This window comes from Chlorocebus sabaeus, chromosome 7, assembly GCF_047675955.1.
Source record: "Chlorocebus sabaeus isolate Y175 chromosome 7, mChlSab1.0.hap1, whole genome shotgun sequence".
NCBI classification, from domain to species: domain Eukaryota; kingdom Metazoa; phylum Chordata; class Mammalia; order Primates; family Cercopithecidae; genus Chlorocebus; species Chlorocebus sabaeus.
Genome location: NC_132910.1, coordinates 138050572 through 138068128, shown reverse-complemented (window position 1 = coordinate 138068128; position 17557 = coordinate 138050572). Strand labels below are relative to the sequence as shown.

Here is a 17557-nt window from a genome sequence, read left to right as displayed (position 1 = left end):
TATGAGCAGACCACATTTATTCATCCACTCATCAGTTTAAGGACATTTGTGCTATTTCTACTTCTTACTATTTTGGATAGCACTGCTATGAACATTCATGTACAAACTTTTGTATGGACGTATGTATTCATTTCTCTTGGCTATATACCTGGGATCGAAATGCTGGGTCATATGGTAACTCTGGGTTTAACATTGTGAGGAACTGCCAGAATGTTTCCAAAGCAGGTGAACTATTTCATATTCTCAGCAAGGAATGGGAAGTCGAGTTTCTCCACATCCTTCTTCACACACGTTGTTGTCTGTGTCTTTGATTATAATCACCCCAGTGAGGGTGGATTTGTATTTCATTGCGCTTCTGAGTTGCGTTTTTCTAATGTCTAATGATGTTGAACATCTTTTTATGTGTTTATTGGCCATTCGTGTATCTACTTTGTAGAAATGTCTGTTCAGGTTCTACACTCATTTTTTAAATTGGATTATTTGTCTTTTTATTATTGAGCTGTAAGAGTTATTTACATAGTGTTGGTAAATACAAGTTCGTTGTCAGATATATGAGTTTTCAAGTATTTTTTCCCATTCTCTGGATTGTCTTTTCATTTTCTTGATGGTATCAAGACATTTTTTAATTTTTTAAATTTTTAAATTTTAATGTAGTCCAATTTATATTTGTTGCTGTTGTTGCTTGTGCTTTTGGGGTGCTCTCAGATTTAGGGCTATGGTAGATTTTGAGTTAATCTTTATAAATAGGATGAGCAAGGGGGTCCACATTTATTCTTTTGCTTATATCTATTCAGTTGTCCCAGAACCATTTGGTGCATGCTATTTTTTCCCCATTGATTGATTTTGGGCACTGTTGTCCAAGTCAATGAACTGTAAATGTGTGAGTTTATTTGTGAACTCACAATTCTATTCAACTGATCTACAGGTTTATCTTTTTGCCAGCGCCACACAATCTGGATTATTGTCTCGGTCCCTTGTAAATTAGCTTATCCACTCCTGGAAAAATGTTTGAATCCCTCTGCTAAATTGCGGCAGTCCTTCCTCCCAGAGTGGCCACCTAGTCCTGCCTAAGCTGCCTCTACCACTTGGGTTGTATCAGGGAATGATGACTGCCCCAAAGCAATATGTGACCAATGAACCACAGCTCTCAACTCAAGGGCAAATGACTCAGCTTTGTGAACTGATTGACTGGAGTGGAGAATTCCCTGCAAAGAACTTACATCATCTGGGTATTGTGCTTGGGGCTCCTGATATACAGGAACATCTTTTGAGGGTTCTTGCTGTTTTGTTTGCGAGGTTTTCCATGCCGACTGTTCCTGACGTGGAAACACGGTTCTCACAGGGTTCACTTTTCATCAGTGCTTGTGATGGGGAGCACATTCAATATGCAACAAATACTTTTTCTGGACTATGCCATCACTTAACAAATGAATTTGTGGAAAGAAAACAGCCCCTGGGAGGACTTGGCATCCTTAGAGGAGCTAGAACAAGCTGCGGATGAATACAAACCAGCTGACCTGAATACATGCTGATTTCTGCCAGCTTTGTTTGCAGGCAAAATGCTTTAAGCCTGCCCTTTCAGCATTTGACACGGTTATGACGGATATCTGTAAAGGGAATGGAGCTGTATTAATCATATTTTCTACTTTCTGTATTTTACGATGCTTTGACATATTTGGAGTCTTGTGGACCTGGGGGTGGGGGGACTGTTAATTAGCTAATTTCCTAGAGAAGGCTAACGAGTTTCCTGTGAGCACACCTGTGGTATGCAAGCCATCAAATCCCAAGTACATATCCACATCCGCTTTCCTTCATCAGGCTCCTGCAGCACAGGGCATTCTCCTCCTGCCCTAAATCGCCCCAGAGGAGGGTACCAGATAACTAGGGATGACCTTCATGTCCCAGAGTCTGCTGAAATTATTCCAACTGTCCAATCCTACGACCTCTCAGCTTTTCTACCCTACCTCGATCATTTACTGCCTCAAAAAGGACAGTATTGGCCCTGGTCCATACTTTCTCCTCCCCTTCTCCCTCCTGACTGCCCCTGTGCCTCCTCCTGTGGCCCTCAGTGTGTCGTGCCCCTCTCTTGGGAACCATGAGTGATAAACTATCTTTTCTTCTATTTATTTATTTATTTAATGAGATGGAGTCTTGTTTTGTCACCCAGGCTGGAGTGCAGTGGCGTGTTCTCGGCTCACTGCAATCTCCGCCTCCTAGACTCAAGTGATTCTCCTGCTTCAGCCTCCTGAGTAGCTGGGATTAAAGGTCTGTACCACCACACCTGATTAATTTTTGTTTTTTTTGTTTTTTGTTTTTTTTTTTGAGACGGAGTCTCGCCCTGTGGCCCAGGCTGGAGTGCAGTGGCCGGATCTCAGCTCACTGCAAGCTCCGCCTCCCGGGTTCCCGCCATTCTCCTGCCTCAGCCTCCCGAGTAGCTGGGACTACAGGCGCCGCCACCTCGCCCGGCTATTTTTTTGTATTTTTTTTTTTTAGTAGAGACGGGGTTTCACCGGGTTAGCCAGGATGGTCTCGATCTCCTGACCTCGTGATCCGCCAGTCTCGGCCTCCCAAAGTGCTGGGATTACAGGCTTGAGCCACCGCGCCCGGCCGTATTTTTTAGTAGAGATGGGTTTCAACATGTCGGCCAGGCTGGTCTTGGACTCCTGACCTCAAGTGATCTGCCTGCCTCAGCCTCTCAAAGTGCCGGGATTACAGGCGTGAGCCACCATGCTCGGCCCAAACTATCTTTTCAATGGTGTTTGACTCCTGATCTACTGGCATTACCATATCTGAATTAAAGACAAAATCCTAGGCACATTGTAAAATAGGAAACAATGATGCAAAGAACTGTTTATGTTACTCCTTTCATGAGGGATGACCTGCACCGGCTGAAGAGTCCTTTACCTTCTGAACAAGCTGAACCCACTCTTGCCATGTCAGGTTGTCGTATCATGTTGGATTGAAATCTTAAGTTTGTTGCCCCATGAGTGTGGCAAGTCAATACATAGATATAGCCATTTGCAGCGGAGAAAGAGGTTTCACTGTAGGGCTGCCAAATGAGGAGACAGGAGGAAAACTCAAACTTTGTCTCCCTGAGTAGTTTAGTGCTAGGAATTTTAAGGGTTTGGGCATGGGCTGGAGTGTAGAGATCACTGATTGGCTGAATTGTACAGGGTGAAGTCATGGGGCCAGCAGGTGAAGAAACCGTATTCTTATGCTCATTCAGGTCTTCTGTGGGGCCTTGAGACCCATTGACCTCTATTGTCCTGCTGGAAGTCAGGATCTGCTTAAGCAGCTCTTAAGCAAAAGCTTTGTGATTCCAGTGTCAGAGATCCTGTTTTAAGCAAAAGCCCTGTGATTCTAAGGTCAAATATCCTACCTATAGGAACAGTGGGGATGCAAGTGGTCAGTCCCCAGTGCAACAGGACTTTCAGTTTCAAGGAAGTGGGTCAAAGGGCAGCCAGACAAATGCTTAATTATAACCACATTTCTGTCGAGAATTCTTGATAACTCTGTGAGGATGACTTCAGAATCACGTAAAAAGTTGATTATAGTTTTTGATTATAGTTTTCTTGATATTACTTGTCAGAGTACAATAGCTACCAAATATAGATCTCAAATTACTGGTGGATTCATTAAGCTCCTTAGCAATGCATACTATGAATTAGCACAAGTCTGTTCAACCAGGGATCCCTCAGAACTCCAAAATCTGAACCTGGTAGACAAGCACAGTGAAATCATTACTTACGAAAACTAAAAAAGGCTGGTGAAGCAACGCTTGTTATCTCTTTATAAGAACAACACTCAAAGGCTTACAAAGACTTTTTAGCACTATCCTTACAAGGTTTGGCAAAACATGTGCAGATAGCTAGACCTTAAAAGGCAGAAAAATATGTCAAAGCATGATAGAAGATGATGAAATTTTTGCAAGTATTAAGCAAAAGAATGGTATGGTTAGTTTTAATAATGGCCCTGAAAATTATAATATATAACCCAGCCACGCTTCATAACACTGATCAGATGTTGAAACAGAAAGCACTTGAGGGGCCACAGAAAGCACTTGATGGGCAACTGAAAGCTGTGGATCAAGAGACTACGGTGAATCCCCAAGGTGTAACCAGAGTATGAGGTCACAAGAAGAGGATTCCATAAATGTCTCATTACAACTGAAACTAACAGACATCCTGAATGTCACAATTGAAACAAATAAATACAAGATGTGGTTATCTATTGAAAAATGGAGTCTTTTATTAAAAAACATTCTCACCAAGAAAACTCCAGATATAAATGGATCAACTGTCAATTTTTACAAATATTTAGGAAAGAAATAACCTCAGCCTCATAGAAACTCTCCCAAAGAATAGAAAAAGAAAAAATTATTCCAAACTACTATTATGAGGCAAGCACCACTTGATAGCCAACCTTAAGAAGAACATGATAAGTAAAGAAAATGATAGCCCAATATCTCTCTTAAAATAGGTAAAAAATCCTTAAGCAAAACATAAATGAATAATTTAAGAGTGATATATAAAAAGAATAATTACATTACAACCTGGTGAAATTTATATTGAAAATACAAAAGTGGCTTAACATTTAAATATCAATAAATATGACATGTCATAGTAACAGAAATAACAAGAAAATCATATAATCATATTATAGATGCTAAAACAGTAATCAAATTCAGCAGTCACTTGTGATTTTAAAAAAACACAAAATTCTTAACTATAAATCAAAGTAAATTTCTTGATGTCTCACTTTCATTTATTTCCCACTCTCAATCCATCACAAAGTCTTGCTAATTTTATCTTCACGATATGTTTCAAATATCTCTACCTCCCTCCATCTCCACTGCCACTCCCCATCATAATCCAGGCCCCATGACTACCTCCATCTACTATAGCCATAACTCCTCAACTGGTCTCCTAGATTCAATCCCCGGTCCTTTAAACTATTACAATGATCTCTGTAGAATGTAAATTGAATATTGTCATTTTTCTTTACAAACTTTTTGGAAATCTTTCCATTTCCCTGAGGAGGAGCATGGGCAAGTTTGATCTGTTCCTTGTCTATATATTCAGTTCATCTGCGGATATTCCATCTGTTTTTGTTTAAGCTGTAGTCATACTGACTTCTTCAGACACACAGATCTCTACACATGGCCGAGAGTTTCACATATTGCCTCCCCTCTGCCTTTGACTGGTTTAGACAAAGAATCTTTAATGGGCCCCCTTGCATCCGAGAGCTCTTAAAACCGTACTTTGCTATCTTGAGTTCACATGATATAACCTCTTGGGCCACAAAGTAATTCAGAGCATAATCTCCAAAAGGATTCCTGCAATGAACTCAGCAATTTATTTTTCTTAAACTATAAAACAAGTATATAGTAGTTAAAAGATAATAAATGCATAAAATTAGAAAAGAGAAAAAAATCCATAATTCAATTTGAAAGAAAGTATTATTAACATTGTTGAATAGTTTTATACTCTATTTTTGATGTAATTTAATTTTAAATATTTTTCCAGATTATTGTAGCCATTTTAATGAGTCCATATTATTCAATCATGTGGCTATATCACAAGTAATTATTTCCTTTCTGATGGAAAATTAGGCTTTGATTCTTTTCTATATAAATAATATTTTCATGAACACTGTTTTTTATAAAGGATTTTCTGAATTTAGAGTTACTTCCTTAAATTTTTCTACTTATGTAATTCTTAGGTCAAAAAATATGCCCAATTTTGGAATAACTACTACATAATGCCCAATTACTATCTAAAGGGTAATGCTACTGCCCACTGCTTAAGAAGAATATGACCATGCCCTTCTTTTTTTTTTTTTTTTTTTTTTTGCTCTTCCTAAGAATGGATTTTCTTAATTTTTAAAATATTTTCTAATTGGACAATAGAAGTTATGTCTCAATTTAAAGAAAAACTTCTACTGAGTTTATTACAAGTATTTTCTATAAAGGTTTTTGGTTGAGTTGCATTTCTTACATGTATTTTATTTAGTTTGCCATTGCAAGACAACTGTCTTTAGTTGAAAAGTGTTCGGTTTGCTTAAAGTTATCAGCAGCTAAGTCACACAGTCCAAATGCACAGATTAATAAACAGTGAATACAATCCTTTATGAAGAAAATAACAAGGTTTTAGTTTTCCATGAAAAGTGCTTGAAATGACATTTGAAACATTCATTGAGTAGCTCATGGAAATTAATAATTTCTTAATGTTTATCCTTTGCTACCCCTTGCAAAGCACTATGTTAGACATAGTTAAAAGCACAAAGTTATTAAAACATGGTATCTGCTCTGTTTTGGGGAAAGGTTGCTGATAAAATTGTTAATTAGCAGTTTATCAAGATATTCATGTCATTGTGTATTGTAAAATGCCCAGGAGCCAAATGTAAATTATTCATAAATTAATACAGGAAAAGCAAAAGCTAGATTACCGAGTTGGAGGTCACTTTACCCAATCGACTAAAATGCTCATTCACCCCTAATTATTAAACATGAATATAAATCAGCATTTCTAAACAAAAATACACATTAAAACTTACCTTTATTAGCTTAATCAGACTTGCATATTAAATGTATGAAACTATTAAATGTTAGTCTTGATTTCTCCTTGGTAAATCTAAAATTTATCTGGTAAAAACTTCATGATATAGTAAAAATGAATAGGATTTCAGTTTGTCATAAAAAATACAAAAGGAAAATCAAGGAAACAAGGGTCATTGTTCTGCACCTCGCATATGAACTCTCTAAATACTGCTCCATTTGTATCATTTCTTTTTTAAAAACCCCACTTTTATTTTAGATTCAGTTTGTTACACAGTATATTGCATGATGTTGAGGTTCGGGATATGAATGATCTCATCACCCAGAGAGTGAGGATAGTACCAAATCATTAGTGTTTCAAACCTTGTCCCCTTCTTTTTCCCTTCATTAGTCCTCAGTGTCCATGAGTACCCAGTGTTTAGTTCCCACTTGTAAGTGAGAACATGTGGTGTTTGGTTTTCTTATCATTTCTAAATATAATTTCAACATTTAAAAAATTCATGTTAGCACACCGAGTTCCATGGATGGCATTGGGGAATCCTTACAGAATTTATGTTCCATCTATAATAAGCAGAATAAAGACACTGTTCTTATTCATAAAGGTTAACTTACAGTTTCTTGGCAAACAACTGAATATGTCTGGATAACAATGCAGATGATCTGTTGCTCTTGGTTAATTATTTTTCATTTCTATTCAGAATTAATTGTATTACTACATGATAAAAAAAACAATGTTTGTGTGCCACAGTTAAACTTTATATTCTCTACTACTACAAAAATTTACTACCAAGTATGTCAGAGCATTTCAAGTTAGTAGATATCAACTGGGCCCTGTGCTATTTCTAGCATTACACTGGGTGGTAGTGAAACTGGCTTTGCAAAGATTATGACAGTGAGAAAAATCTAATATGGCTGACTCCATCTTGCTTCTAGCCTAATAGGCAGGTTGTCTTTGCTCATTTCTAGGCCAAGCTAACCATAGGAGAAATTCAGTTAATAGTAACTTAAAAGCAAGGATGATGACAGGTCCTCCCTAAAACCAACCCCATCCTTGCTCAAGGACCAGAAACTAATGAAAGGCCATAAGTTTAAGATCGTGAGATGGGCCTGAATTCTAAAATGTAGCAGAATTATAGTTTCTATAATCCCCTACTGCCCAGGAATCATGTGGCCAGAGGTCAGAAGATTTGTGACTTCCCCAATTGCTCCAACAGATAACATCTCTATTGTAGAACTTAAGACTGGTCTTTTGAGATGTTTTTCAGATTTTTGCATTCTGCCAGCTGACAGACTCAAGCTGGAGCTGTGACTCATGATAACTGGTTCTGTGGCCCCATCCAGAGGTGTACTCAGTGCACAAAGACCATTTTACACACCCTCTTATTTCATCCCCAACCAATCAGCAGCACACATTCCCTAGCCTCCCGCACACCACATAATCCACAGAAACCCTAGCTCTGAGTTCTTGGAGAGACTGATTTGAGTGATAACCCTAGATCTCTTGCATGGCCAGCCGTGTGTTAATTAAACCTTTTTTTTACTGCAATGTGACCATCTCAGTGAATTTGTTTTGTCTGTGCAACAAGCAGAAAGAACTCACTGAGCTATTGCACTAGTATTACCACAGTGATGACAACCCAGGGTCTTCCCTCAGTACCACTGCAGGAGTGGATATATTGACTCATGGAATAGGGGATATTAGTTCATCAAACATTCTATTCCTTAACAGTTCACCACCACCAAAACTGTCAACTCAGCTCTGCTCCATGGAGCTGACCAAGCTGTCTACAAGGGTACAGAAAAGACTCAGATGGCTCTAAATCAAGAACTAACAAACAATAACGTTTTATTTATTGAGTACTTTTCATATGATTTGTCCAATGAGAAATTATTTACATTATATGTATATTCGTGCTTTCAACTTTTACAATACAAGAAGTTATTTTTATGAAATCCACGTTACAGATGAGGAAACTGGGGCTCAGAGGAATTGGTGATTTCACCAAGATCCCTTGACTGGTGGGCGGCAAGGCTGAGGCAGCTCTCAGATCGACAACCTACAACTCTCACTACCATATCATTTCTGTGGTGTTTAACAGCACGGTCTTCTTCAGGGCAAAGCCATTGTCTCCAGGATGGCCCTCCTCCTAGGGTAAGACTCAACATTTTTTTGTAAATTGTTTCTTTACAAAGAGAGTAAAGAGATAACATGACCACCTGCAGGAAACTTCCTGACATCCATTTCTAACCTGCAAAGCAGTGGGGATCTTTCCACTGCTTTGCACTCTGATTAATATTTCCTTTCTATTGCACATCATCTTCGGTCTGGTGCCCATCAGAGAAGAAGGGAAAGCCTTTGTGTTAATTTTTTAAAATAATAATTTTAATGGAGTGTAGAGTAAAAATTATCAAAACAGCGAGAAAATGAAATCCACAGTAACAATGTCAATCTAGCACTTCTGCACATAGCAGACATTTCATGTTCAAAGATTTCAATGACCTGTTTATCGTATTTCTAAGGGAACAAGTCTGTGCTCCTGAGTATTTTTCAGAGTCTTAATGAGCAATCGCAGCGTTACGGCAATTTGCTTATTCCTCTTTAATTTATTTGCATTGAATAGAGCTTATTCAGCGAACGGGAAATGTGCTCAGTCTTGTGATCGCTAAGGCACAGAGAAGGTTGTGAGCACTTTTGAGAAAAGGAAGGTTCTGCAGGGAAAAAAGCAGAGGAAGTCATGGGCTCTGAGGATAGTACAAAGTAAGCAAGCCTGGTAACCAAGAAACACAGACAGAAAGGGGGCGTTGAGAGAAGCCAGCCTTCCCCGAGAGACGCTTGGCCTGGAACCATCTGGAGGGTCAGATGGGGAGAATGCACTGCTTCTGAGGCCTCTGAAAGTGTACAAAAGTGCTCTTTTCCAATAGCACTGACCCATGCATTCATAATTGCTTTAAATAGACCAACTCTAACAGAACAATTTACAGGCAAGTCAACAGAGCCTTATGTTCAATTGTACTTCTTCAGGTATGCACTGCCAAGCTGGTAACTGCTTCTTGGCAAGGCCTAGGCAGGCTCAGAGCCTACCACCTGAATCCCCTTCAATCCCTCACCCCCATGACTGTCATCAGACCAAAGTGGAAGTTAGAAAGGTGAAAAGGGAGACCTGGCTTTTGTTTAATGTTTTATCAAAGTGTAACAACGATTCTATTTCAACATGTTATATACTCTATTCTTTTTAAAGATTTACAAATGTGTAAATAATTATTCCAGGGCCAAGCATGGTGGCTCATGCCTGTAATACCAGCACTTTGGGAGGCCGAGGCGGGTGGATCACAAGGTCAGGAGATCAAGACCATCCTGGCTTGATGACTCGGTGAAACCCCACCTTTACTAAAAATACAAAAGAATTAGCTGGGCATGGTGGCGGGCACCTGTAGTCCCAGCTACTGGGGAGGCTGAGGCAGGAGAATGGCGTGAGCCCGGAAGGTGAAGCTTGCGGTGAGGTGACATTGCACCACTGCACTCCAGCCTGGGTGACAGAGTGAGACTCCTTCTCAATATAATAATAATAATAATAATAATAATAATAATAATTGTTATTATTCTAAAATGCTGTTTCTCATGGCTGTGAGACAAAAAATGCCATACCTCCCCCCCACCCACCAAATGAGCTGCTTTGCTATATGCAATAAGTGTGTTTGAAAAACAACTCTTTTTGCTTTTTGGTTAAAAAAATAATATTTTCCATTTTTTAAAATGTTTGATGTTTCAGAAAGTTCTATAGTTAATTTTTGTTGAAACCCGCAAATGGATCCACAAAAACGATAGTTCACTGATTATCTTTGGTGGTGAGGGGCCTTTGAAAGTTTCAAATAGACAGTGGAAATTGCTTTGAAAAGTGTAAAGAATTATACAAAAATAAGGTATTATTTTGATTTGGTGATAGTACAAAGAAAAGCAACAAAAATATTTGCATTTTGGTCTTGTCTAAAGAAGTGCACAGGTGTTTTGTTGGGATGTATTGAAAAGGAGGAATAGAAACACCCACCCCTTATCCTACAAATGAGAAAATATTTGCAGTCCAATTGTATTTTCTTTCAGTACTAAGAACATGTCATGCTCTTTCTTGCTTTTCCACGTGTAGTATCTCTGCTTGGACACTCCAAACCTCCATCTCTTTACTTGGTTACCATCTTCTTTAGTCTCAGCAAAGGCATCACTCGAGGGCATGGGTTGGTGAGCCTCCTGTGGAACCGGAGGCGAGGCCTGTGCTTTATGTGTGTTTTGTCGTGAGTGTAACATAAAGACAGGGCATGTGGGAAACTCTTAACAGAATAAACTAATTCCAATAAAGCACTAGCTCAAGACACACGTGACCATGACAATGTAATCGTTGTCTCCTTGCTCAGATTCTCCTTCCCACCCTGGAATTTGCTAAGTGTTTGTGGAGAACGTGGTCATCTCTAGCATGTGGGATAGGGGTTCAAGCCGACCTTCTGTAGATTTCAGGGAGCTTGGGAAATCTCAGCTGATATCTGGAATACATGAGCACAACAAGAAGAGTTGCAGCTTCTGTCAGGAGGTTACTTTACCGAGAGGTGGGGGAAGAGAAGAGAAGATGATTACTTTCATTTATGGCACAGTTTAGCACACACAGAGATGCCTGGATGCTATTTAGGTGATGCTTTGGTTTGTCCTATTCATCTACCTCTCCGGATCACAGATTCAGTGTTTTATAGTTGTAAGGTCTGCTGGACTCCTCACACAAACAATCACTTTTTTAATGGATGAAAGACAAATTTATAGACAAAAGGACAAAGAGCGTGGTTGGATGTATCTTCTTATAGCCCTAGTAATCTTCCTGGAAAATTAAAATCTATAAAAAACCCATTCCCAATGTACCAACAATACAGAATCAACAATGTTACATCCAATTTGCTACAAGGCTCACATAGCATACCTGTGGCATATATAATCCAGTAAAGGTGTTCGGACATGCCATTGTCCTCATTAGCTTTTAATTTAGAAGAAATTGAGCTGATGGCTGTAGAAATAAAATGCTAGTAAATGAGTGCATTTGGTAATTCTGTTCTCTCCTTGCTAATTTTTAAAGGTGTCCTGTGCTTCACAAGTGACTTATTGCTCCATCAAAGCCTTGTTTTTTAAAATAATGTTAAGGAATGTCACTCATTTGAACTATAATATTAACATAAAAGCTTGAACAAGGAAACTGTTCAAGATGCAAGTAAAATGCTGCTGAAATCCAAACATTGCTTCTGGTTGGGGAATTATGAAAGAACTTGGAAGATATGGGGTTTGGATAGGGTCTAGAATTTGGATGCACGGAAATGGAGGAGAAAAGAGAGATCTCGATCAAGTTGGGGGAACATAAAATACTTAAGTGAGCCACAGCGGCTTTGCTGGAATATAGGGGATACAAAAGAAGAGGTGGAAGACGGGGAGCAATTTCCCAGTAGGCAAGTGCTCCCTGATGTGGGCTGTGGGGCCAGGCTGAGCACTGGACTGTGGCTTGGAGCAATGGGCAGTCATTGGGAGTTTAAGCAAAGGATGACCACCGCAGAGCTCTGTTTTTAAAAGGAAAATCTGACAGGAGATGGTTTGGCAGGGGAAAAGAAAAAGGGAGGTCAACCAGTAAGGAATTGCCATCATTCTTGTCTAAATCACTGAAGGGACAAATCTGCATCTTTGTTTGGTAGACTTGGTGGCACCCTTGTTCACCTATCAATGTACTTGTTGAATTAATAAATAATAGTTTAGGCTGGGCACAGTGGCTCATACCTGTAATCACAGCACTCTGGGAGGCCGAGGTGGGCAGATCACAAGGTAAAAAGATCGAGACCATCTTGGCCAACGTGGTGAAACCCCGTCTCTACTAAAAACACAAAAATTAGCTGGGCCTGGTGGTGGGTGCCTATAATCCAGCTACTAGGGAGGCTGAGGCAGGAGAATGGCTTGAACCTGGGAGATGGAGGTTGCAGTGAGCAGAGGTCATGCAACTGCACTCCAGCCTGGTGACAGAGACTCTGTCTCAAAAAAAAAAAAAAAAAAAAAACACTTAAAATATAAAATAAAATAAATAAATAATACTTTAAGTTTGGATAAATATAGAAAAATGCTCTGCTGACCTATAATAGAATCCAATGTACTTCAGTTGACAAGAATTAGAGTAATCCTGATAAAAATATAATACTATTATAGAACACAGATTAAGGAACAGGAACGTTTTTGTCCACATGACCAAAACTATAATCCAGTACATTAAAATATCCATGTTATTGGCAGAATGGTCCTGTTTTATGTTTTATTTTAATTTATTTCCACATATGAAATCAAAACTCCAATATATTTTATATCCAAGATTATGCTAGGAAGTATGATACTCTGGTCAAATAATACTGTAATTACATAGCCTCAAAAAATTTACAGAAAGTTTTTCAAAAAAAGTTTCCTCCACAATCCATTATAAAATCATCTGGAAAGTCTTTTTACAAAATTTCTTCCCTGCTTCATTTCAGTTTTGGGTGTGTGTGTAGCGGGACTAAATTAAATAAAACGAGACTGAGTTAGTCATGTAAGCATTAATTAGCACAAGTCTTCATTGATGACTATAAAGGATTCTTATAAATGTAAGGACTACATTTAACAGGTCTCCTCCCTTTACATGACTTTTCTGGTATTATTAACATGACTAAAACATATTGTTTTCTACTTACCTCGGGAGTCTTGGCAAATGATAATTTGCAAGCTTATACTAGCACTTTACAAATTATCAACTCTTTATGTAACGGGTTGCTATTGCATTTTTTCCCATCTGCTTAGGTTTCTTAGTAGTTTCCATATCTTTTGTTATATGACTGATGATCTTGAAAAGAGGGTGAGATTTGTATCCCCATACCTCCCTTAGAGCTGAAGAGACATTTCGTTTTCTTAGAGAAATGCCTCACTCATCCCATTTTTACCTGCCTTTTTATTGTGAGCCTCAGGCCTTGAGCAAAAGAAAGGGAAGGCTATGAAAGTAGTTACTAGATTCTTTGTAGATTCTGGATATTAGCCCTTTGTCAGATGGGTAGATTGTAAAGATTTTCTCCCATTCTGTAGGTTGCCTGTTCACTCTGATGGTAGTTTCTTTTGCTGTGCAGAAGTTCTTTAGTTTAATTAGATCCCATTTGTCAATTTTGGCTTTTGTTGCTATTGCTTTGGTGTTTTAGTCATGAAGTCCTGGCCCATGTGTATGTCCTGAATGGTATTGCCTAGGTTTTCTTCTAGAGTTTTTATGGTTTTAGGCCTAACATTTAAGTCTTTAACCCATCTTGAATTAGTTTTTGTGTAAAGTGTAAGGAAGAGATCCAGATTCAGCTTTCTATATACGACTAGCCAGTTTTCCCAGCACTATTTATTAAATAGGGAATCCTTTCCCCATTTCTTGTTTTTCTCAGGTTTGTCAAAGATCAGTTGGTTGTAGATGTGGGTGGTATTATTGCTGAGGGCTCTGTTCTGTTCCATTGTTCAATATCTCTATTTTGGTACCAGTACCATGCTGATTTGGTTATTGTAGCCTTCTAGTATAGTTTGAAGTCAGGTAGTGTGATGCCTCTAGCTTTGTTCTTTTGGTTTAGGATTGTCTTGGCAATGCAGGCTCTTTTTTGGTTCCATATGAACTTTAAAGTCGTTTTTTTCCAATTCTGTGAAGAAATTTACATGAAAAAATCAAACAACCCCATCAAAAAATGGGCAAAGGATATGAACAGACGCTTCTCAAAAGAAGACATTTATGCAGCCAACAGACACATGAAAAAATGCTCATCATCACTGGCCATCAGAGAAATGCAAATCAAAACCACAATGAGATACCATCTTATACCAGTTACAATGGCAATCATTAAAAAGTCAGGAAACAACAGGTGCTGGAGAGGATGTGGAGAAATAGAAACACTTTTGCACTATTGGTGGGACTGTAAACTAGTTCAACCATTGTGGAAGACGGTGTGGCGATTCCTCAAGGATCTAGAACTAGAAATCCTATTTGACCCAGCTGTCCCATTACTAGGTTTATACCCAAAGGATTATAAATCATGCTGCTATAAAGACACATTCACATGTATGTTTATTGCGGCACTATTCACAATAGCAAAGACTTGGAACCAACCCAAATGTTCATCAATGATAGAATGGATTAAGAAAATGTGGCACATATACACCATGGAATACTATGCAGCCATAAAAAAGGATGAGTTAGTGTCCTTTGTAGGACATGGATGAAGCTGGAAACCATCATTCTGAGCAAACTATCTCAAGAACAGAAAGCCAAACACCACATGTTCTCACTCATAGGTGGGAATTGAACAATGAGAACAGCTGGACACAGTGTGGGAAACATCACACAGGGGGGCCTGTAGTGAGGTGGGGGGAGAGGGGAGGGATAACATTAGGAGATATACCTAATGTAAATGACGAGTTAATGGGTGCAGCACACCAACATGGCACAAGTATACATATGTAACAAACCTGCACGTTGTGCACATGTACCCTAGAACTTAAAGTATAATATAATAACAACAATAATAATGATAATAATATTAATAATAATAAAAGTGGTTACTAGGGAATGCCTTCAACAGTGAAGGCCTAGGTGTAGATGCTTCTGAAGTTGAACAGCTTGTCAATCTTGCTTCTCCATGGCCACTGACACTTATGTGGAGGCCTGGAAGGGCCCCAATAAAAGTAGATTAAAAGTTATGTCCTCTTACCTGATTCAATCAAGCCTACTAGCCGACTGATTATTAGAGATGATAAATTGGAAAGTCATAAAAAAGTGATACTTACATACTTTCTTATTTTATTATCCACCTATCCATTTAATTGTTCATTTTTTATAGGAGGCCGGATCCATTTTTGAATGTGAGTTCACAGATTGAGGATCCACTTGTTTTTCATGAGCCACACTCATGATACATGCACAATTTTAGAACTGTTATTTCTTCAGGCTGAATCACAACGTAACACCGCCCCAGCAATGTGGATGCAGAATTCTATGGAATATTCTTCCCCATGCCAGTTGGGGTTTGTTGTCGTTGTCTTGCCCACATATAATCAACAGCATAAGAGTTTATATTGAAAAGACTTCAAAAGAATTTTTATTAGTTTTTGTGGAAATAACTCTCCTTTTTTGTACTCATATTTCATCACTTTATTAAATCACTGATTAGAATATGTAATTATAGTAATAAGTGAAATTGGAATAAACAATCTTAGGAAAAGATACACATAGCGCTTAATATGCATCGGCCCCAACTTATGAGGGTAAAATTGCACAGCGGCATGGAGTAGAGCTGACCAGCTACAGGCTCTCAGCACCCCAGGGCAGCCATGTTGAACAGAGGAAATGGAGATTATCAGATAATTGTTGGGTCAATTAACTAGAGGTTGATTAAGTAAACTTATTCTTTCCCAATTTTGTCAGCAGTGTGTTCTTCCGGAAACTCTAAGACAGTAACTAATTTCAAATTCATATAATATATATGAGGTATTTTGATCCTGTGCAGTTCCCCAAAATAAAGTTTCTTTTGCCTTTAAATAACTGAGACATTTCAATTATTGTAGCTGAGAACTGATAATTATCATTATTGGGCACTCACAACAGATACTGTGTGAAGTGTTTTTAGTAAGTTGTTTTATTTAATCCTTTAATAACGCTTTCAGTTTGGTGCTGTTACTACCAGCATGAGCAGGTGTGGAAGCTGAGGCTCAAAGCTGTAAAGTAACTTATCACAGGGTCTCACAGGTAACAGGCAAATATCATGAATCAAAATTCAGTCTCTCTGACTCTGAAGTCTTTGCTGTTCATCCGTATGCTTTTTTTTCACTATTGTTTCATTGTTTATTTGTTAAAAGAATCTGAAGCTTTTGGTCCATGTAAGGGACTTTGTAGGCTGCTCAATGTTAACTGCTTTGTCATCACCCCTTCCCTGAAGAATCTTGAACTTCTTTCTAGAGCCAGCACTAATTTCTAAGTGTAAATCATCAATGCTTTGTAACTGAATATTTTAACATCACACTTGTTCTTTAAGAGTCTGAGGTTTCTTAAATGGCAAGAGCCAAATTGGAGAAAATATCTGATTTTCTCCCCTGCCTTCCAGTTTGATATGGCTTTGATGTGTGTCCCTCCAAATATTGAAATGGGATCCCCAAAGTCGGAGGTGGGGCCTGGTGGAAGGAGTTTGGGTTGTGGGGGCAGATCCCTCATGAACGGCTTGGTGCCCCCACAGTAATGAGTTCACCTGAGATCATGTTGTTAGGAGGAGGTCTGGGACCTCCCTCCTCTCACTCTTGCTCCCTCCTCTCACTCTTGCTCCCTCCCACCATGTGACATTCCTACTCCCCATTTGCCTTCTACCATGATTCTAAACCTCCTGAGCCCCTCACCAGAAGCAGATGCCGAACCGTGAGTCAATTAAACCTCTTTTCTTTATAAATTACCCAGCCTCAGGTTTTCCTCGATAGCAATACAAAATGGACTAACACAACCTTCACACAAAAAAAAGCATACTGTCATGCCTAAGGAGTCTCACCTACTCTCAGCCTTATCCCAGAACAGCCTGTTCACAACACAGTCATCAAGAGTAATTCTACTCACGTTTAAGTTAAACCATACTGTTTTCCAAAGAGGTTGAACTAATTTACACTCCTGTCAACAAAGTATGAGTTTCCTTTTTTCTGCATCCACTCCAAAATCTGTTATTTTATGTCTTTTTGATAATAGCCATTCTAACTGGTGTGAGATGCTATCTCATTGTGGTTTCAATCTGCATTTCTCTGATGATTAGTGATGTTGAACATTTTTACATATGCCTGTTGGCTATTCTTATGTCTTCTTTTGAAAAATGGCTGCTCATGTCCTTTGTCCATTTTTAGGCCATATGACAGCTCTGCTTAGGTTGTTTAGGGGCTTCCAGCCTCATATACTTCTGCATTTGCTGGTGTCT

General features: G+C 38.7%; 2 pseudogenes; both read left to right on the top strand.

Annotated features, from left to right (window-relative positions):
• The first annotated feature begins 1162 nt into the window (after window positions 1-1162).
• LOC103236750 (COP9 signalosome complex subunit 3-like) lies at window positions 1163-1713 on the top strand (annotated as a pseudogene).
• Window positions 1714-3520: 1807 nt separating this feature from the next.
• LOC140712136 (COP9 signalosome complex subunit 3-like) lies at window positions 3521-4331 on the top strand (annotated as a pseudogene).
• Window positions 4332-17557: the final 13226 nt, after the last annotated feature.